This window comes from Cyanistes caeruleus, chromosome 3, assembly GCF_971803275.1.
Source record: "Cyanistes caeruleus chromosome 3, bCyaCae1.hap1.1, whole genome shotgun sequence".
In the NCBI taxonomy this organism is placed as follows: Eukaryota; Metazoa; Chordata; class Aves; order Passeriformes; family Paridae; genus Cyanistes; species Cyanistes caeruleus.
Genome location: NC_141703.1, coordinates 42,960,634 through 42,978,534, shown reverse-complemented (window position 1 = coordinate 42,978,534; position 17,901 = coordinate 42,960,634). Strand labels below are relative to the sequence as shown.

Genomic DNA, 17,901 nt, shown 5'->3' with positions numbered 1-17,901 from the left:
TAATGTCAGGTTTCAATCCAGCAGCAGGAACTACAGATTAACCAGGCTGGCCGGCTCCGTTTCTCTCCCCCCACCACCCTCTGCGGCCTTGTCCGGCCTGGAGTGGGGAGAGGAGGCCAAGACAGAGCCTTCTTACCTTTTCAGAAGCTGGAAACACAAAGAGAACAAGAGAGCCCCGGCTTTACATCTTAAGGTGGTGTTCACAAGTTGATCTCACTTCTCAATGGTCAAAACTGCTGTCAATTCTTAGAAATGACCGATAATTGGTCAGGAGAAAAGACTCCCATCAGCCACCAGCAGCTTCAACTTCCTCAGCTCTCGAAACTATCTTAAAGGTAAAGCCACCCCATGACACAGAGGTAAAAATTTTAAATACTATGATATAAGTGAACACCTGCCTGTAAATTAAAAGTGTTTAAAGATTCAGATTCAATTTTCCTCTTCTTTTATGAAAAAATGTTTCTTTATGCCTGAGTATAAAGTTGAGAAAATAAGAGCAGTTCTATATTACTTTACAACTGCAAATGTGTGTGTATATAAATATACAGTGAAAAACAAAGAAAAAAACTTGATTACTGTGACAAGAGTGCTTAGAAAACAGACAAACCAGATTGCCTTTAGACTTCAAAAACTTTGTCTACTAAATTCATTCATTAACAGCACGCTTCATGACAGTGCTTACTTATTGCACATTAACAATCAATATTTTTTTAAAGTTTATTACATTGTCTTCAAAAAACACAAACTCAACACAAAGTGCATAACGTGTCTTCAATAGCTTAATTCTGAATTACCTGTGTGAGTGCGACTCCATACTGAGATGCCTCTGCTGGATGTGGTTTGTTGTCATCTTTGGTGAGAATAAGGTGACCAGCCTTGAGAGCTATTGACAGGATGAGTCAAATGTGTATTGTTTTATCTTGTTTCTTCTGCAGTTTTCCTCACTTGTGCCTGCTGTCTTCATAGTATTTGCTGCTACTGTTCCCCATCCTACCCTCAGGAAGGAAATCATCTCCTCCCAATGCTGCTTTGAGGGTGAAGGATATCTTTCAAGTTATCATGGTAAACTTGATTGGAAGTCCTGTGGCTTTGCAGACCCTTGTGATTATATTGTCCTCTGCAACTTTGTCTTACTTGGATGCCTCTTATATGCAACTTCTCTTTTCCCCTTTGGTGGTCACAACATTTTCATATTAGGTAAATTGCTGAATTGTCTGGCTCACAGTGTTATGTCCTGACAATGCTACAAAAATGCTTACATTCTGTTCTTGCTTACATTGTTTCAGTGTGCTTATATTCAAGTTAAAATTAATTGTATGATGATCAACACATGTATAATTCCTAGATGTCACAGTCTTCTATTTTGGTTCCATGTAGCTGTAAAACACTCTATGCCTGTTGTGGAACATACGGGCTTCTCAAACAAAAGAGCACCCTCTGCATTCTAGCTATCCAAGCTGCATAAAGCTTTTCTGGAGAATGAGTTCCAGACAGTATCTCTCTAAACAGGGTTGTTAGAAATATCCAGCTTCTGGTCTTCCATGTTTAGCAAGAACTATTGTCTTATTGGTTTAGAACACAGGTATCTGATGTAAGCATCCCCCTCCCCAAATTATTATAATTCTGAAATCAAAGGGCTCTCAGGCAGAGATCTGGGGATAGGAATAACAGTTCTTTCTTAGTGTGTATGACAAGGCAAACAAACAACAATAACTACAGCATTAACAACAAAACAGAACCAGGGACCCCGTGACAGCTTTCTCGGCTGAGACGGGATGGAGGAGAGGCTTTGTTTTCACAAACCCCTCGGGCAGTCCTGGTGCTCCTGCAGGGCTCTGAGGAACACTCAGCTGGAACAGCAGGGATGAGCTGAGATCCCAGGCTGGTGGATGAGGTGTATCAGCAGCTCTGCAGTGGTGCCTGGCACTGCCACACGTCCCGGCAGGACAGGGGTGCGAGGCCACCATCAAAGAGGGAAGAAGGAGAAGAAGCAGCAGCTCCATCTGGGTGATGACGAAATTCCCTTCTCTCCACAGCAACAGCTCTGAGAGAGCGTGTCCTGCTCTCCAGCCCAAGAAATCAGCCAATTCCAGCTGCCCCTAGCTCTCACCTTCTCCTGTTCCCCTTCCCCCGAGCCCAGCCAAACACCCTGTGTTTCTCAGGCACCCAACAAGTACGATCAGTCAGGTTTTCCCCACAACTAATGAGCAAAAAATTCCATAGGTGAGAAGGAACAAAAGGAAGGACACCCAACCCCCAACAACTATTTATACCTACTTCTTCTTTACAAAAATTGTTTCTAGGATTTCATCTAGACCATAGTGTAAATTTGGTGGAACAAACATACTGATCAGATGTGTACAGTTCAGATGTGCTGAGGACTTTTGTGCCTTTTTTTCTTGCCACAAAACCTTAAATCTTGCTGGGTTGCTAAAATAAATCATCTTTGTCTATGCTATTGGGAACTGCCTCCTGTTCCTCCTAAATAAAAAGCTGATTATAACATTAGGGACACTTCAGCATTGAAAGCCACGGAGATTAATGTCTGCACTGAAAAGCCTTGGCTAAGAAAAGGTAAGTGCTGAATGAAAGAGATGTGGCTGTTTGCAAAGAGAAAGAGATTTAAATGGAACTCAGAAGAACTGGAAGTACACATTAACTGTGATGGAATAGAATACTACTGACAATTTTTCTTTTAGTTCTTTCGGCACACAAAATCCATAAATCCTAATCAGAAAGCCACATTTTATAGGTTGCCTATCCACAATAAGTAGGTGCAAAGTGGCAACATCAGCTAAACTCTTTCCTTTATAATTTAATGGAAAAATACATGGAATTTCATCCTGTAAGTCATCAGTAGAACCTTTTATATAACCAAGTTTTGTCCATATTATCAATTGTAACTACATCACGTATTTGTCGTTTTTTTTTTTTTCTCATTTAATAAAGAACTGCAGAATTCTTCTGATTTCTCCAAACATGCTGGAGAATTATTTAAGTGTTTGCAATCAGCGTTATGTTTTTGGTATCTGATGACCACTTACATCTAGTTGTTTCCACTTCTATCTTCTTTGTCTTATTTAGGTGGAAAATAAATAATCAAAAGTGCATGAAAAATGCTGTATCCACAATAGAAAGCAATTTTGCAGCATAGGACAGGTTTTCTATCTCAAAATACCACTGGTAAAGTGCCTACATTGACAATATATGAACTATTTTGTAAACAATATGGCTTTTATTTCCTCCAGGTTAGTTTTACTCAGTTCCACTGGAGAAATGTCCCCACAATGTTGTTTATATGAAGATGTCCAAAAGAAAAAATCATTGGTTCAAACACTTAAATCTGCCCCAGCACTGGAAGTGCATCTGAGGCCAATCTGAGACCAGAGGTCCTGTTGCGGTTAACTACAAAAATAATCAAATACTTGTTAATGAATATCCCTTTCAAACTGAATCAATGCTCAGGGATAGCCAGAGGATTCACTCTGAAACCTCCTTACTGCTCTTAGCAAGCACACTAAAGTGGACACAGACATTTAACAGACATCTGCCCTTTTATTTTAAAAACTTTTGTCTACAAATGTGAGCTAGTGAACTTAGAAATATAACAAACCATGTTAACACATATTAAAAAAGCCCAACCATTCCTCCAAACACACATTATTTATAGGAATAATATTCTTAAGGAACAAAGGGATGTGAAAGTGTTTGAAGAAAAAAAAAAGTGCAATTGAAACAAATATTTACAAATAATCTTTTTTCAACTTTCCATCAGCTTTCTTTTTGTACTTAATATTTTTTGGTTCAGTTTTCAGTTGTTTGTTTGGTTTTTTTTTTTAATAAGTGTAATGTTATTGCTTTTGACATACAAATAGCTAATTTAACTTCTGATAGTTTAAAGCAACTTCACATCTTTCTTTTTTTTTTTTTTTTTTATTTTTTGGTAGTTTCTTTTATCTTGGAAATTATTTGGGCTATCTTAAGACTCCTGCTTAACTTTGTCTGCTTTGACCTATGATGATTAGTACATATATCAGTCACTCAGTCAAATGTTGTAACTCTGCCCTGAAAGATTAAGTGAATTTTCACTGTAGAATACATTTCTCTTCAACTGGAGACAGGTTTTATTGTGCTAAAGACACAGATGCACATTTCATTATGCAGTTTCTCAATACTACTAATGAAATGACATTAGAAAGGCATCAATTACTTAAATATAGCACAGAACATACAGAGTACATCTACAACAGAATTAATTTTGTCCCTACTAAATTGCTTTTTGGATCTGAATTAGCTTTTTATATAAGTAGCAATACAGTAGAATTATTACAATGATAATCTATAAATAATAAATCATGCTGCAGCACCAAATAAATCCTTAAATGCAAAATTTTATTCAGTAAAACTAGGGGAAAAGTTTTGTATCCATGATTTTCTTAAAAAATTAATGTAAAAAGTAATGTACATTATAGTGACAGGGATAATGTAACTATTAAAGCTATAGATGCACTTGAAAAAATAGTTAAAATGTAAGCTTTCTGAAAGTATGTGTAAAATGCTTTACTGTATTTAGTTATATTCTTTTCATTGTTTCCTTTTTTTTATTGGTTTCATCCTTTTATGTTTTTTTTTGTTCTCTCTCCACAAGATTTATATTACTGGAATGATCCTCTGATATGTAATATTATGTTCGTGAGGTATTTCAACTTAAGACTAGAAAATACTACGTTGCTAGTGATTTTAATGCCTGTGCAAATGATGCTGATTTAATCTAAACCCATGTATTTTTAGAAAAGAAAAATATACTTTAGAAAAAATAGACCTTTAAATACTTATATCTAGGATTCTTCCTGTGCTGAATTGTTATGACTCTAGCATTCCTACTGTCCTTTCCATGTGCTGACACCACTAACTTGCTGCCTCTAAAAGTGAGGGGAAATCTACCAAATCATTTCACTGCAGATTTGAATGTAAAGCACATGATCTCAAAGGGATGGAGCTGTTTCATGAGAAAACGTCATATTTCCTCTGGAAGAAAATCAGATTAAATAAATACACTCTTATGTCTTTCTCTGCACAGTGTAAGGCTGTTTAAAGATAATCAAAATTAACATTTATCTGTAATCCTGTAATAAATCCACTGAAGACTCTTTTGTTGGAAGCGGGTTGTTTTGGGGTTTTTAACCAGTTCTTCTGATAACAACACTGAGGAATCATTCTTCCATAGGTTTTTGCCAGTGTTATGCTAGGTTTAACCTTGTTTAACCTTAATTTTGTCATATTTTGTTGCATCAGCCCATCTGCTACTGCCTGCCAGGTTGTATTGTTGTAGGTGTAAATCCGTCTTGATACTGTTAGGGAAATGCATCCCACCTAACTGAAGCCATGCAAAATGTTGACAGTCAGTTTAAACTCTCATCAAAGTCATTGCTGAAAGAGGGAATGAACTAAGCATCTATAATTCAGGCTGCTTAGCAATATATATCTCTGATGGAAGACAGGAGTCAGCCTTTGGAATAACATTCTCTGCAGACTATCAAGGGAACCAAGATGATCATATCAGATAAAATTCCCAGCTTTTACAAGATTAAAATAAATGAGTTGGATTTGACTCTTTATTCTAAAGCAATCATAACTTTCTCTATTTCTTGTTCTACTTCTTCCTATGCCTCTTCATTCTTTATTGTTTTCATTCTTAAATCTCTCTCTGCCCTTTTGCTGCCTCAGTCTCTTCCCTTCATCAGCTTTCTCCATTTTCACCATTCAAACAGATGATTAACAGATGCTGTTTTTAATTTCCATCACAATGTCTTCCTTCTCTGACCCTTGAAAAGTTTTCCAACTGCCATAACAGCTGGTTTAGTTTTTCCTTGTAATTTCATAATATGAAATAATTTTGATAATCTATTTATTGCAATTCTATAGTTCTCCCTTCTAGAATGCATTTAGTTCTTCATTACACTGCCATTGAAACTGAAAAACATTATGTGTTTCTGGTCTCAGGAGCTCTTCAATTTGACTTAGTGACCTGAATAAAATTTTAATATACTGAAGATAAGTATGCAAAAACTATATGTTTGTTGAATGGCATTTTCTCTGCAACATTTTTAGAATAAATGGTGGCATAAATGTGTTGACAGCAGCTAATCTCAGAGGATGAAGTATGCATTCCTAATAAGCTCTTTACTCATGTTAAAGGAGAGTGAATGACAGGCAGTGCAAGATCCTATCTAAAAGGCAAAATACATTGCAGTGCATAATAATGCATATTACTGGTCTGCTCACTTATGAGCTGTGGATAAATGCAAGAAATCACTACAATAATATGCCTGAAGACAGAACACTTATTCTCGTTGTGTGGGTGAGTGTGCTGTAGAGATCAATTAGATCACGTAACTCCTGCAGACAATAAGAATAGCAGTAATAAAACCTAAAGCAAAGAACATATTGCACAGTGTGCTGACAAGGTCAAATTGATAGTAATGATGTGTGGTGGCAGCACTGCAATAAGGTTGTCTTATACTCTATGCATCTGATATTGGCTTTCATTACCAATATCCTGGAGTACAGTCAGAAGCTTACTAAAATGATAGTGATTACCCAAAGGGCAAAAGCAAATAAGACAGGCATTTCAGTTCTTGTGCACCCTGCAAACTGCATGAAGGCAGAAAAAATTGTACCTCATGCTAGATCTACAATGCTTGCTACAACTGGGATCAAATTGAGTTTATACTGCTTTTTGTCCATTTTTAAGCTGATGTGGTGCTTTAAAGCATGAATGTGTTTAGTGAATTTATTAAACTAGACTGTTGGAGACCATGATAGCTCTCTTCAGTACAAGTCTTCAAGTATGTAGACTAAATCAGCCTATAAGACATATCATACACAAGATGTACTGTTGTTCTGGAAGCCTCATGTTAGTGCTGGATAAGCACTTAAAAACTTAGGGTTGAGCCTGATTGGAATAAACCCCAAATACTTGGATGAGTGTCTAGTATTTTTGCACTACAGCATCTTCATAGCTTTTTAAAAAACAAAACAAAACCAAACCAAAACTAATCCTATGCTTCACATGAGATAAAATGCCTTCTACCACTCCCTGAAATTCTTCTTCCCTTAAAAAAGAAGTAATTTAAACACAAGGAGCTTTAGTCTCTACTGAATAAGACATGCTTATAGACAGAAAGGTTAAAGAAAAACAGTGTCCTTTGGAATGGTATATCAAACATTTCAAAGAAATGCATTTGGGAAGTCACTTCTGGTCTTATCTGATGTCCTCACAGCTCATGCAAAATGTGAGTGGCTGAATAAAATTAAGCAGACAATTTTTCCATGAGGTATTTCTCTGGCTCATTTAATCATTTAGGTGAGTAGTAGGTTTTGTGATGTGGTCATGTGAAATATTCCTGTCCACAGGAAAAAAAAAAAAAAAAAAAAAGTTTTAACCCTGAAAATATTGAGGTGATATTCAAAGCAGAGGTGAACACTCGGAAAATAGGAATTTGTGAGCCTGACTGCTCTTGACTTTCCTTCTCATTACAACATTAAAATTGCAGAAAAGAACAGCTGTTCTTTCCCTAATGCATGACATTTTCTGGGTGTTATGATTCTTCTCTCTTGTGGTGTTAACTATTCAAGGTTGGCATAACAGGACTTCAGTGAAGTATGTTAGTCAGGTCTACCCACATACTCTGGATCTGTTTGTGCACTTGACACTGCTTTAAATTTTTGCCTGACACAGCTGAGAGGATTTTTGTGGCTGTGACTTCTTGTACAACTGTGTCATGTTGGGGGAAAAAACACCTGTGAGGAAAGGACTGGGTGTTAACTATGATTCAGACATGGTGGACGTAGGTGGGAACAGCAAGGGAACAGTGCCCCTGCCATTTGGATTGCCCAGATGAGTCAACGCAGGTGCTCAGTTATTGCAGAAGGAAACTCATAGGATCACAGGATGGCTTGGGTGGGAAGGTACCACCTTAAAGATCATCTAGTTCCAACTCCCCTTCCATTTAAAAAGGTTGCTGAAAGACCCATCCAATCTGGCCCTGAACACTTCCTGTGCCTGTTCCAGTGCCTCACCAGACTCACAGCAAAGAATTTCTTTTTCATATTTAATCTAGGTATTAACCTCTTTCAGTTTAAGGCCATGAGCTGTTCTACTGCCCCTATATGCCCTTGTAACTGCCTTCTTGCAGTCCAGTGTTTGTGTGTTTCAAACACTAATTTAATGTTTTAAATAAAGGCTCTGTGTAGCAGATGCATTATTCACACGAGATAGAGGCTTCTGGAGAGTTGGTCTTTCAATCATGGCAGGCATATGCCACTCCACCCTTAACAGCCTCTTACTATGCAGCACTGCCATGGCTGCAGCTAATGGCATCTCCTACTATCATACTCCTAGTTCCTTGTTCCTGTCAATCTCCCATCCCTCACTTCCTTCAAAAAATCATTTTTTTTTAAATGTGTGGGCCCTCTCTTTTGTCATTACTCAACTGAAGAATTGTATTCTGTTTGGAGAACCATTACTGGGTATAAACACTCAGGAAAACGATCTCATTGTCATTATGTTACATGTTTTGCCTTAAACATGTTTGATATGCTTTCTGAATACTGATTAAGTTTTTAATTTATATTATACACTTTTTCCTCCCAAAAGCTGAATTTCTCACAGGACTTCTTGGGAAAAAAAAAAAAAAATCTTAGAAAATGTCACAGTAACTTGTCCTTGTAAATATCTACCTAAGAAATTCACTTTCATGCTTGCAAATGTTCAGAAAAGTGATGTAAGTTAATAACCCTTCTGAAAAAGTATCCAAACTCATAAGCACCTAAAAACAGCCTTTAAAAAAAATCTTAGCATCAATTTTTCAATTTCTTTTTAACCTATGCATGATTTTTGCAAAAAATTACATGTACTGAACTTCAGTTACTCGACATAATATTTTCTTTTGCCCTAGGTTTTCTTTTTAAAAAAAGAAAGCCATTTTCTTAACATGTCCCTTTCATTATATTCTTCCTTTTCAGATTAACTATAAACAGCCAAAGTCATTACTTACATAGATACAACATTTTGGAAGTTTGCTAATATCAGTTTATTGTTAACAGAAAATTATCCTAATGCCTTCTGTTACATACATTATGCATCTTTGATCAAACAAAGAGCCTAAAGATTTGTCGGTGCTTCAGTTATTCCATACACTCTCCTTGTAACAGCAGGTATGATTATGACTAATGCAGCCTGCATCAAGATGACTTCCCTAATATGCTGAGATTAAAAAGGAAAAACAAAAACACATTCATTATGTTGCAGCTCTGAGTTTTTGTGCTGAATAGGAAAACATATACGTGTAAGCAGTATTACAATGGTTGTAATTACTTCTGCAGTAAGAAATGTATTACAATTTACTGTTCTTTATCAGCTGGAAAACCCTTCCTTTTGAAACACTGCATGTGCTTTCATAAAGAACAGAACAAGAGAGACTCCTGCTGGTTCCACCTCTGCAGAAATTAACACGTTTTCACTAACTTTCTTTCTTTCCTATTCTTTATGTCCTTACACTACACTTTTCTTCCATAGTACCAAAAAGCTCTGAAGCTGAGCGAATGCACTAGACACTCCTGCATCTCAGAAGAGTGGACTATTTGCTGGTTTTTTTTAATTTCTGAGACAACTAAGTAGAAGGAAGAAGGGCAGAAATTAAGGATACACACATACAATCATATATAGTAGTTTATGTGGTTCTATTATGTCTATAGCAAATTATGAACATACTTATTCAGTATGTGCTGCTCTTAGTGAAGAAAATTATTATTTGGTGCAAACATTTATATATGTACATATCTCTTATAAAATATAAACCAATCAAGCCATCAAGATCACAATTCACAAAATTGTTTCATTAAGCTTAGTTCCATTCTCAAGCAAAATTTTAAATTATTGTGAGTATTTATCATATGCTGTTGTTTTCCTCACAGGATGTTTGCTTTGTTCTGTACACGGGAGGATAGCCACTGCTTACAGAAGGAAGAAATTGCTACTGAGTGATCCCTCACCCTCCTCCTGCAATATGTCCCTAAATACTACATAAACCTGTACTGGAAGGAAGTTTGAACTTTAATTTTTATCGTGCTCACCTCTGTATCTAAGGGTTAGATATTTAAAAGGATTTAAGTGCTGGGCAGACAAAGGTGTTTAATATCCAAGTCCCTGTTGATGTAGTGAGAACAACACACTGTGCAGAAATACTGGTGTGTCTTTGAGGACTACAGCTCAGGATTGTGAGTGTCCACTAGCATAGCCTATACTGCACCACAGGGACTGCACAAAAATGCCTATGAATGCTTCAAACCCAGGCTGGTATTTTGAAATAAAGGAGAAAAGTCCCATTAAAAGATAGTAGCTGCACTCCACAAAATACTGAAAGTGACAGCCCACCTGAGCCACCTCACAAGGATAAATGACTTCAGCAAATCTTGCTTTTGGAGCTAGTAAGTGTTTCTGTCCATTGCTGTTTTTTGTACACTACAAGGAGATACTTTAATTCCAAAATTAACATTGTCAAACCTTTTGCCCTTCAACTCTAGAGGTACCAACCTTTACTGGTAATAATTTTTTTGGGCGCTTAAGTATCTGCATCAAATTATGGTATTTTGTCAACAATGAACAGGCCTTTCCCAATCTCAGCAACCACTGGAATTTAGTATTAAGGGTTTTCCCTCTTATGTCAGCTAGGGTTAAAAATGGATTTTCTCCAAGATGGTTAACCTTACAGAAAATATAAATGGAAAAACAGTGACATTTTCTTTTATTGAATAAATTAGCAGCTATAAACTCTTCTGGGAAATGGAACATTCTTATTAGAAATCCTTCTCTTTAAGGGGACTTGAATGCACCTATTAAGAGCCCTCCTGGCTCTCACTGATTTCAGATTACAGTTGCCAAGATGAGACATTTTGAAAATAAATTTTATGTACTTTATCTTAAAAATGTTCATGTACTCCATTAAAGCAAAGGGAGAAATGTCAGTAATTTCTCCAGTATCAGAGCACATATTTAGAAAAGATTTTACGATTGAATCCTTTTTTCAGAATTTTTCAAAAACTTTTATGAGTCTGAGTCATCCTCTCTCCCTCCCTGTCTCTCTCACTTCCCTCCCTCCTCCCCCCCTTTTATCTTTGATGTCTTTCCTACCTTCTTCTAGGAATAATAAAGTACTTCACTAACACATGAAGTGCAAGAAGGCAGCAGTGAAAAAGGAAAGGTGATACAAAACCATGCAATTAGAGTTGTCACTGAAGTGCAATGTAAATGGCATGGTGTAATAGGCACAGTGCAAGACACACTGCTGTCAGGTGAGGAAAGGCCCAGGCAGTCCTGAGGTCACAGGCTTTAGCTCAGCATGATGTATTCTAGCTGGGAGATGGGAAAGCACCCCCAGGCTCCTTTGCTGGGGGCTTAGAGCACATGTCTCCTGTCAGAATGTACCTGCCACATCAGGCCCTTCCTGGAGAGGAAGCTGCAAGCCTAGAGAGTACCTCAAGGCAGGTGGTCCAGCTCCCCAGAGGGAGAGCAGCCCACAGCACTGCACCACACACAGCCCAGCTGAGGCTAACCTGCTCAGTTCTGCCATCATGGAGGGTACCAAAGCAGGGGAGGATAAATAGGAAGAGCCTACCACTATAGACATAGTCTGCATGAGGGAAAGAAGCTTTGTCTCTCCTGCATCTCATTCATCTGAAGTGACAGGAGGCCAATTTTGTTTCAAGATGCTGTTGCTGATTTCGTTTAATCTGTATCCGTGAGCCAGATACAGAACATAGTTTTGCTTTGTGGGTACAACTGCATGACAACTTGCTACAATATATGCTTTCTGGATAACTATTGGTTGTTCTATTATTCATTATCATCAACTTTTTTAGCAATCAGTTAAAGTGCTAACTCACACTGCATCTGTGGGCTAGACTAATTTTCAGCTACTCAATACCAGTAAATTATTTAAAGCACCACAGAGAACTTGTGTTTTCTTACTGCTTGACAATTTGCAATACACGAGCCAAGGACTGAGTAAGGCTGGGAACTTCCACAGCAAAAGTGGATGATTGCAAGCATTTTCCTCTGAAGTTTGAAACAGCAGGGTATAAGGGTACTTGCAGTAGACAGCTGTCACCTGCTCAAGTACATTTATGTTGCCTCGCTCTGGTGACACTGGAGGTGTAAATAGATTCAGAGAACTCATGTTTTTATTTAGGTTTTTGATAGTGTGCTATTTAAAGCTTCAGCTTAGCCTTCAAAGCAGAGAATTTAAATTATTTTACTGCCTAAAGACTTAGGTGGGACATTGATGTGTTAAGTTGAAAACACAGATCCAGGCTGGAAGAGGGATTCTTGTTGCTCTAAGAAGTCAGGGGGCAGGGACAGGACAGAAACTCTCCTTGGTTCCTTTCACATCATTAAAATAGGACATGAAGAGAGATTCCAGGTATAGTTATTTCACTCTTCATTTCATAGAGGCAGTTTAATCTCTTCTATACTACGATGGAAAGGTTTTAGTGATATCAATATTGCCATAGCTACTTCAGAATTTGAAGCAGTAAAGTGATACTCTATGAGGATGTAGCAAGAAGCATGCTCGACTTTTCTGAGCCAGGTGTTAATTCAGAGATAAGCAGAATTTACCTGTAAGTAAAAAATCATTAATCTTAAAGTTTCAAAATCTCTGCTTACCCTTACTCAACCCATGAAGTTTTCAGCAGCTGGGAAATGTAAACAGGTTCATTAGAAAAAAAAAAAAAATCATGAAACTAAGCTGATTTGCAGTTTATTAATATTGCATTTTTAAATTTATCACCACATTTGCAAACAGATGGTCTTGTAATGCTTTTTTACTTTTGCATGGTTGAGATAACAGCAAGAACTATTACCAGTTGCTATAGCTGTCTAAATGTAAATATAAAGCAGAGCTAGATCTCATATAAATGGGAACTATTGTTTGTGACCCAGAAACTTTTAAAAACATACCCAAAAACATAAATATTTTTCTACTTCTGCTGTTAGGCCTGATCTTGAAGTTGTTAATCAGAGCAAATAGATCCTTTTCTCTGCTCAGACTGGATGTAGCCAATATCTAGTATGATGCTGCGTGTGTTTATTAATCTTTGTCTTCCTCTGCATTATCACTTTGGACTCATTAAAACCAGCAATCTGGCTGTTATTTAGATAATAAATGTTATTGCCAAAGAAAATGCAATGATGTATTTATTTCTTTGTTTGACCCAGAGGGATTGGCACAAGTTTTCAAATTAATGGTTTTAAAATAAGTTATAGCATCCCTTAGGTCACCATAAACTTAACACTCCTTTGTTTATGTTGAGAATATACCAACTGCAGATTTTTTTGCTGATGATCATCATGTTGTATAATAAATATATGGAAGTGCTGGTGGAGCACCCTTTCTTTTCAGCATATTTGCATGCAGAGGACATTCCCTAAACATACTCATTAAACTTCTTGAAGAAAGAAAAAAAATGCAAGTTGATTCAAGATTAAATTATTTTATAATAATTTTGATTTACAATTTCTGAAAAAAAAATAACAGTTCAAACCAATGGCTTTAATGCAGATGAATAATACATAATTATTAAAAGAATTAGATTGTCCTGCCTCCGATAATAACATATTTGTCCAAAAATAGTACGACTGACACTGTTAGGGCAACTTGCAGGGAACACAACTATTAAGCTGACTCAGTGATATAATCTAATCCAAATGTATTTTGCTTCAGCGATGGTCTTCAAATATTTTCATCCTGAAGCAAATATTCAAACTACATAAAGAATTTATTTTTAATCATTACTTCTCATTCTGATCACCAAATGCTGCATATTTCAGTCATGCATGGAAATCTTGGTGATATTGATGTGTTTTATATTTAGGAGGGTCTGTATTACCTTCTGCATCTGCATACCCGCAACAAATCTTCTCAAATAAACCTGTAGTGATGTCTTATTATCTATCTGTCTGTCTATCTATCTATCATCTATCTATCTATCTATCCATCTCTCTACCTATCTATTATTATTATTATTATTATTAGCTGTTACATTGAAAACACAGCATTAGGGATTCTGGAGGCAGTAAGAGAAGACGAAATTCGTGAACTTTGATAAAACTCAGACTTCACAAAAGCAGAAATAGGCTTGAATTTGGTTTTTGAAGAGTCATCACAAACTAAATGCTAGGTTTCAGTATGTGAGTGTAAGAGCACGAAAATAATAATAAAAAAAATAATAGTTATGGTTTCAGAGTGATTGTTTCTAATCTTAAATTTTGTTTGAAAGAAAAAAAAACAACCAGAGGCAAAACCTTTTTGTATAAGGAAAAAAAAGAAAAAAAGAAAAAACCCCAAAAACCTAAAACCCAGATTTTCTTTTCATTATTTGCATGATTTGTTCAGTGTAATTTATAAAACTAGGAGATTAAAAAAAAAAAAAGGAAACAAAATAGAAAGAAGAAGCTTTTTTTTTTTGCTGCTCATTACACTGTATTTGTGTGCAGTGTTTAAAAAGGCTGCTTGCATCCTGTTTCAGGCAAAGAGCTGTTTGATAAATGAGTTTAATACACTGATGTTTACCTCAGAGAAGATTCTGTCTATATTTCAAAGAGTTTTTTTGTGCATAAACTCTGTTTACCACATTTTCTAATATATAATGTGGTCAGCATTTGTACTGTGGAAAAAACTAAAACATTTCCCATTAGTCTTTACAAAGAATAATTTATTAATTACAGAAACAAAATGTAACTAAAATAAATGCAGCTAAAGACTTTATGTATTGAGAAATACCATTAAACTTTTATTTATAGGTTGTTTCAGGAAACTGATGTACATATATATGCAGATGACAGCACATCCTGGCCACCAACATATTAATCCAGTTTTCATTTCACAGGAAACCTGAGTAAGTGGGGGTTGGTTTGTTTTATGAGGGTTTAGTTTAGTTTGTGGTGGTTTAATTTTGTGGGGTTTTTTTAAATAATATAAGGCTAAATTCCTTCAAAGAAAGAACTTTTACTACAGAGAAGCTACTGTTTTTCTGATGTGCATGCTATAATTTCAAGGGATGGTCTAATGACATTGACATCTGAGAGTGATTGAATGAATGAGCAGACTTGGAATTTGTCCAAATCATGTTTCTCCAGAATTACCTATCACATCCAATACTAGTGCCATCCATTATACTCTACTTCATTGCATCTTCACACCAGAGTTTGCAACAGAAATATGTTCCACAGAATCTGCATTTTGTGCTTTTCCTTTACTAAAGACATTACTGTTTTATACAGTTTCTGATCATATATACTGAGTGTAAAGTCCATCACAACTTACTCCATGTTTTTCAGTTTTTCTACAGTGGTTTAGTCACAGCTATGAAAAAATAATAATAATAAAAAAAAGCCATATTGCCAGTAATTCTTATGTAAAAATTAAGAAGAATATTGCTACAAAATCAGAATATTAACATGCATGCCTTTATGCAAGCTAATATGTGACAGACGTTGTTTTTGAAATTAATGTTAAGTGGACTATAGAATTAGAGATTATAAAAGGAACTGGACATTGTATATATTTATATACTTAAAACATTATAAAACATTAATAAATACATTTGTAAAACATAGATGACTTAGTGTACTTATTTTTAGGAGCTCTGTGATTTAATATTGTAACAGTTGTTGGTTTTCATGCATTTCAATCAATAGTATATTCAATATTTTTTCAAGAATGAATATTTTTCTTTAATTGTCTATATGTTAAAAAATTCATTGATCTAAGACTGACTGTAATTTAAATAGTAATGGTGTTTAATATTGAAAAGTATAACTTTATTGATGCCTTTATTGAAAGATTTATTAAATCATGGTGTGTGATTCTTGGGCTGTCCTGTGGAAGGCCAGGAGCTGGACTTGATTATCCTGATGGCTACCTTACAACTCCACGTACTCTGACTCCATGTAGGTGTGAGAAGGCAAGGCACAGTGCGCTCACACAGTGACTGACTCAGTCCCCACGAGCAAACAGAGGGTCACAAGTGATGCCATGGCTCTGCTGGACTGCCAGGGATGCTGAGCTGGGTCTTCTGGCAGCAACAATCAGTGACACAAATTATGCTTGAAGGTGAGTAAGAGCCACACCAGCCCTTTGCTCCATTGATGGCGCTGTGGTTTGATACAGACAGGACCTTTATGGATAATATGGAAGGCATCCTGCCTACACTGCTGACATTTGCCAAAGGACAGGGGGCAGGGTGCCAAGGATGAGTACAAGCTCATTCTTGGAGGAGAATACATTGAGAGCAGCCCTGAGGAAAAGGACTTGGAAGTCTTGGTGTGTGAAAAACTTGACGTCAGGCTTCAATGTGAACTTGGAGCCCAGAAAGACAATCATCTAGGTGGCACCAGAGGAAGTGTGATCCACAGGTCAAGGGCAGTGGTTCTCCACATCTACACCCCTCCTGTGAGATATCGCCTGCTATCCTTCTGGTGCCTAAAGAGATTCTGCGAGAGAGCTGGACTAGAACTTTTCACAAGATCGTGTAGTGATAGGATGGGGGTGGCGAGGCACTGGAACAGGTTGCCCAGAGAAGTTGTGGATGTCCCATTCCTGCAAGTGTTCAAGGTCAGGCTGAATGGGGCTTTGAGCATCCTGGTCTAGTGGAAGGTGTTCCTTTCAGTGGCAGGAAGGCTGGAACTAGATGTTTTTTTAAGTCCTTTCTAAACCTCTGTAATTCTGTGATTAATTAAATAACCTAGCACATGTTAGAATCTTTGATCTTAATTTTATAGAAATGTTTAACAGCAACAAATTGCTAGTTGATTATGTAAGACAAACTTCAAGAGGGAAAAAATAGTCAGGTATCAATCTTAAAAAAATAACCTAATTTTTTGGTAACTGAAAATTACTATGTTCAATTCAGAAACTATGAATCCACAGTACTGTAGGAAATTATTCACATTAAAAGTTTTCCTGTTTAGAATTAGGATTGCAAGGAATTTGTTCTCCTGTGCTACATTTAATAGCTTGATCCTGAATATGCAGAATTCAGTAATTCCACTAAATGTAAAGAAAATGCAAATATAAGTTACTTGCCTGAATATATGATCTCTGAATTGGCTCTGAACATCTCAATTTTCAGAGTAGAGTGTGTTCGTTTATGTATTTGACATGTTCTAATAGGGGACATGCTACTAAATCTCTGTGAATCCCATTGAAAATTGAGATGTGGAAGATAAGGTATTTAAAGCTTTTATTCATAATACTGCCATAGTTATTATGATGAGTAAATGGCTTAAGCTATTGGACCTTTTCTATGAATAGATGTAATGCTACTTTGTCCCTTAGTTCACATGAGCCTTCAATGTGCACTTAGAGCCAAGAAAGACAATCATCTCTTAGGTGAAAGAGGAGAAGAAAAATTACTTGTTTGTTTGAGGTTTTTTAAAGAATAAGTTATTATGTTTACCAGGAATATGTTTTCCCATAGTGCAAATGATTCTGTACTGAAAATCCTTCTTTTATGTATTTCTTGATTCATACAGGGCACAAAATTTGGCATATTTTGAGATAGTTCACCATCTTTCATTATAAATCTATAAACTTTGAAGACAAATACTATGATAATGGCAAATCAATAGTCTTCTAAAGATAAGACAAAGAATTCCTGTGGATTTCTTCACTAGTCTATGACTCCTGTGAATAAATAATTAGTATTAGTATTTAGTACTATTAGTAATTAATACTAATATTACTAATTACTACTACCTAGCAATACTAATACTATTAGTAATTAGTATTGAGGAACTGGAAGAGGGAGGGTTATATATATTTTTTTTATATTTGGAAT

At 36.2% G+C, this 17,901-nt stretch overlaps 1 long non-coding RNA gene across 3 annotated transcripts in view; it reads left to right on the top strand.

Moving 5' to 3' along the window:
- Nucleotides 1-270: 270 nt before the first annotated feature.
- Nucleotides 271-17,901, top strand: part of LOC111925733 (uncharacterized) — a 29,453-nt gene continuing 11,822 nt past the window's right edge. The window contains exons 1-4 of one of the 3 annotated variants that reach the window (XR_002862440.2): nt 271-335; nt 9,979-10,491; nt 14,864-14,958; nt 16,017-16,175. This is a non-coding gene — a long non-coding RNA (uncharacterized LOC111925733). Of the gene's footprint in view, nt 360-9,978; nt 10,492-14,863; nt 14,959-15,950; nt 16,176-17,901 lie in introns of all 3 variants that reach the window. The other 2 variants (XR_015284468.1, XR_015284467.1) reach the window with 2 other exon arrangements.